Source organism: Fundulus heteroclitus, chromosome 16 (genome assembly GCF_011125445.2).
Source record: "Fundulus heteroclitus isolate FHET01 chromosome 16, MU-UCD_Fhet_4.1, whole genome shotgun sequence".
Lineage (NCBI taxonomy): Eukaryota > Metazoa > Chordata > Actinopteri > Cyprinodontiformes > Fundulidae > Fundulus > Fundulus heteroclitus.
In genome coordinates this window covers 35,055,868-35,061,003 of record NC_046376.1, presented here as the reverse complement: position 1 = coordinate 35,061,003, position 5,136 = coordinate 35,055,868, and the positions used below count along the sequence as shown (strand labels likewise).

At 40.0% G+C, this 5,136-nt stretch overlaps 1 protein-coding gene across 1 annotated transcript in view; it reads left to right on the top strand.

Annotated features, from left to right (window-relative positions):
• LOC118556101 (putative oxidoreductase GLYR1) overlaps window positions 1-5,136 on the top strand; it is an 84,896-nt gene that overhangs the window by 34,222 nt on the left and 45,538 nt on the right. The window lies entirely within an intron of this gene.

Here is a 5,136-nt window from a genome sequence, read left to right as displayed (position 1 = left end):
CACCCCATACTGACATTTAAAATTTGCGCTAATATTCGCTAGATAGTCATTTTCTTCTTTATTCCATAAGATATAACATCCATAATTTTCCATTAAGATGCCAAGCGCTCACAGTGAGTTGGGAGAAAGCCTCCAAATACATGCCCCCTGAGCATGGATTCATCTCCAGAATGATCTCCATTTAAAATAACCTGTTTTTCTGATGTACATTTGCTTCCCATTTAAAATGATGAAAGATCTGAATGCTAATGTTTTGATTGAGCAATTATTTTACTTCACTGTTGGATTTTTTTCTTTTTATTTATATTTTGGTGATCACTGATGTTTAATAATTTGTAAAATGTATGTATAATGTCTTTTTTTTTTTACAGGTCACCCTACAAAAAAAACATTTTAAGTCTCAGTGTGTCTTTCCTGTTAAATCAAGAATTGTGATTATGTGTTACCCAGAATGACAATTATGAAGTGACAGACACTGGCTCAGAATGCATACAGATTGCATGTAACTGCAGAGATACATAGCTCAGATAGGATATCTATTAGTAAAATATTTCAAAAATATGGCCTTTAGAGAAGATTTTTTTTGCCTACATGCAAATTGCTAAGTGTGGTAGGAAGCTAACACTGGAAATTACCTTTAAAAAAACACACCCACACACACACACACACACCACCACACACACACACATATGAGGTGGTGTCTAACTTCCAGTTGATAAGAGCCTTTATTTCCATGGCACAGCGGCCTGCAGCTGAATGAACTTGCAGAATTTCTGCTGTGGGATGGAAACAGTAACTGCTGGATAACACTACACTGCCTTCCCTGTGTGAACCCTCCAATAGTTCACATCCAGGAAATTAGTAAAACTGACAAGCGCCAGGTCTATTTTGATATAACTTTTACTTTAAAAACATACTTATGTTAATGTATGATGTTCAGACATGCAATGTTTTCAGTCAAAAATTATATTTCAATAATTAATAAAGGTTTAAACATGAAAATGTAACTGAAGTCCATTTGGTTTTATTTCTTAGCCTTTTTCAGATGTACCACGTCCTGGATGACTGAGACTGACAGTTTAAAATAAATCCAGTTCTCCCACTGAGGCTGTGATCAGAGTAAATAAGGTAAACTAGTAGGCACTTCCTTTTTATGAGATGGGTGATGATGTCTGAATTAGTTGGTTGAGTTTAATGTTCTGAGGAAGCCGTGCAGGCTGTGCACTGGAATAACAATGCGCCTTGTCACAACATGTCACTTTTAACAGGAATTTAACCAGCGTACCAATAAGTATCGACAATCCAAGTCTATTCCCACTGCTTAAGTACTTATATACTTTAAATACTTCTCAAGAACGGACATTTTCTCAAGAAAAGTTCAGTGCAGCACTGCACCTCAGTTCAGTGCAGTGAGGAATGTCTAGACTATATTGGAGAAAATAAACAACCTCTCCAAAGATGCATGGCTCAACACAGGAGAGCCAGCTCCTCTGGGCAAGATCTGGATGTCCGCCTACACCTCAAGGATAAGAGACACGCTGGTGAAGACCAAAATGTTCATATCTTGGAAAGAGAAGATAGATGGTTTTGAGAGAGGGGTGAAGGTAGCTAAACAGAGGAGGCCTGAGATTTCAGCTTTCAGAAACATACTGTCCAGCATTGAGCCTGATGCCTGTTAAGTTTCAGAACAATTCATACCTTCTTGCTTGTGAGTTGGTCTGAGAGCCAGGCTGACAGCGACACTAACGCATCCCTACTGTTAGTCTGCATGTAAATGTATGTCTGCAGATATCCTCACTGGGACATCCTAAACGGTTTTGAAGCTTGGAGCTTCTCCCTCACCAGCTTTGAATTGAGAAAGTCCTTCAGATGAAGAGTGAAACATTATCAACTATAAGATCTGTAGTCCAGTGTTTTTGTTTTTTTTTTAACCTTTTTTGAAGTTACCATGTCCCTGATAGCTAGGAATCTTCACCAGCATACTGTTGCAGTTAGTTAACATGGAAATAATTTTTGTTTTGTAAATAAATCCAGTAATTGTATTATGATTATTATTATTGATCAGTTTGCTCATTATTGGAATTTACTGGATATTTTGTTTGCTTGATTAATATTTTCTGTAAAAAGCAACATCAGTCCTGATTTTAAGATGTTTTTGAAGTTTACTCTCTCTTGCAAAGAAAACCTTAAACAGTTTTAAATGAAATATTTGATGAAAATGGATAAATACTGGAAATTAAAATTTTGGGACTTGGAACTGACTTGAGAATTTCATGCCTTGACTTTGGACTGGACTTGGGACTTTCATCCCTTTATCTGGGACTTGATTTCAGACTTTGGAGAAAGACTTGAAATTTACTTGTGATTTGCAATACAATGACTTGATCTTGGTCTGCAAGTCGCCGCGAACAGCAGAGGACGCAGAGAATGCAGAGAAAAAAACTGAATACAGCAACGAAAATAAACTCAGAGATGAACAGAAAATAAATGCAAAAGAAGATACCAACACCCGTCAATCATGGCAGGATCATACAGATCTCAAACCGAGTAGTAAGTCAGCAGCAGGAAAAGGAAAAATAATTTGATTTATGTGATGAAAAATTAGTGAGGTAACACAATATTGTTAGGTGAAGTTAAAACAACCGTAAACAGTAACCAGATGGCTCGTTTTTTCCTGGCCTCTCAAACCACAGCCAGTCAAAGTGGATGACCAAAAATCCTACTTCCAGTTCTGTGGAAGTTTCTTCTTGTTAAAGGGATTCATTCTTCTCATCTCCGTCCCCATGCTTCATCAGGAAGTTGGATTACTCAGAGGTGAAAATGTGATCCAATCTGATGTATTCCTTATGTAGACGTTCCTTAAATCTTTGTATGACCTTAAGTCACAAAATCTCGTTTTGTGTGCACTCAACAAACAAAATGACAATAAAATTTGTCTAAGTCCAAGTGGTAGAATAACTGTAACTGGATCTATACAGTGTTTTGTGAATACCTTTATTATGCATTAGTGCTATACTTTCCCTCATGAGTTGAGTTGTAGTATCGTTGTGACATTTACACACAGAGAGGCATCCTTCAGTAAAGAGTAAATACACCCTGTTTCAAGTCTGACTGGTTGAGCCTGTGCAGGTACAGAGCTAACACGTGGCTGACAAACCCACACGGACACACAGTTCCAACAGGGTTCTCCTCATGATATGTTGATGTCAGGATGATTACCATCATGATTTCTGCAGGCATCCATTTGTTCCACTGATGCACACGTTTGTTGCCTTGGTGTATGTCTGTGTGCATTCAGTGCGGTACAAGCTGCTGCACATTAGAAGCTAAGTTTGATCTGAATCATGTTTTCTAGGGTCAATAATAAAAAGTATTCTTGAATTTTTTCACACTGTGTCATGTTACAATTATGAACTATATTGAATTTGTTTGTGATTACCGGTACATGCGAGAGACCAACAGTAAGTAAGTAGCTGAGGTACCAAGTAACATATGGTTTTATTTTTTTATTTTTCTTAGAAAAAAAATCTGAAAATTTCAGACACAGTCAAATTGGATGGACTCTGTAGATCAGTTTTCAAGTTTTACCACAGATTTGCAGCAGGATTTATGTCTGGACTTTGACTGGACCATTCTAACAGATGAATACGTGTTGATCCAAAGCGTCCCATGGTGCATAGGGTGATTGTCCTACTGGAAGATGAACCTCCCTCCCAGTCTTATATCTAATTCTTTCTCATTAACTCTGACCAGCTCTCTGTATGTGCTGCAGAAAAACATCTCCACAGCATGATACTGCCACCACTATGTTTTCACAGTGGAGAGGATGTGTTCAAGTTGATGTGCAGAGTTATATGCTGCCACACACAGAGCAAGTTGGTCAAAAAGCCAAACTTTGGTCTCTCTCTGAGCAGACCAGAGTTTCTGCTACACAGTTTGTGGCAAACAGCACAACATTTTTTTCTGTCTTCTTGCTACTACTAGGTGAAAATTTTTTTAAACGGATGACTAATAATTGTCCTGTTGACGGATTCTTTTTACCTGACTCCGCCAGATAGATTTGCTCCGCATATCCATCTGGAAACCTTCCGTTGAAGTAATTTTGGGAAGGGGCGAAAATACTGGTTAGCTGATTGGCCTATGTTGGTGATAGACGGGCCAAATAAACCAATCAGAAAACACAACCACAAGCCAAGCTACTCTTGCTGCTGCAGGTAAAGGCTCGTTAGCTCAGCAAAGAAATACTCTGTAATTCCGATAAAACTTGCTCGATAGCCACGCTAACGCTAGTTTCATCGGCTGAAGCCGCCATGTTCTTTAGACTGAACTGTCGCGCTTCCCGTTGCGTCACACCTCAACCCGCCTCAAAGCCAACGCTGATTGGACGTTCGTTTGGTGAACGGCTCCAAATTTTCTTTAACGGAGAGTAGCCAGACTGATCTGCGAGTGAAACCTTGAAAGCTCGCGAGATCAGGATGGTCTCACGAGGCAAGGATTCTTTCACCTGAGCTGTGGATCACTGCAGCTCCTCCCAGGGGTGCCGTCACAAATGTTGATGGCACCCCTGACAAAAAAATCTAAATAATCTCAAAGTCTCCTACATTTATGTAAAATATATATTTTAGGGGCCTGTTTCAGTCTGTGGCCCTTGAAATTGTCCTAGCTCCCCCCCCCCCACCCCCCACCCTGTATAGTGCTGCTGGCTCCTCCATAATTTCCATGGGGGAACTTTGTTCAGAGGTTTTACAGTAAAAGGAGCTGATTACATGTGCACACCACACTTTTCAGATTTTTTAAAAATCAAAACGTTTTAACAACCAAGTTTTTGGTGGTGAGGTGACTAAACAGAACGGCCCCAGCGTTACCCAGTCGATGCAGTCACGCCCTGCTTTAAAAAGTTTTGCATATTTGGTTTGTCTGTTTTTGACAGGTGTAATCCAACCTGCTTGTGTGTTGCAACGTTTGATGTATTTTCAGGGAATAAAGCCACCAGCTGAATTTCCTCGCTCAGCTCAAGGCAACGGAAATTGTGCGCCCAGTAATGAGAGCCGCTGACAGGAGGGCGGAGCGTCCCCCTGTAGCCCCGCCCACCCTCCGGTGGTTGCCAGGTGTACAGGGTGGGCGTGTGAACTCTAA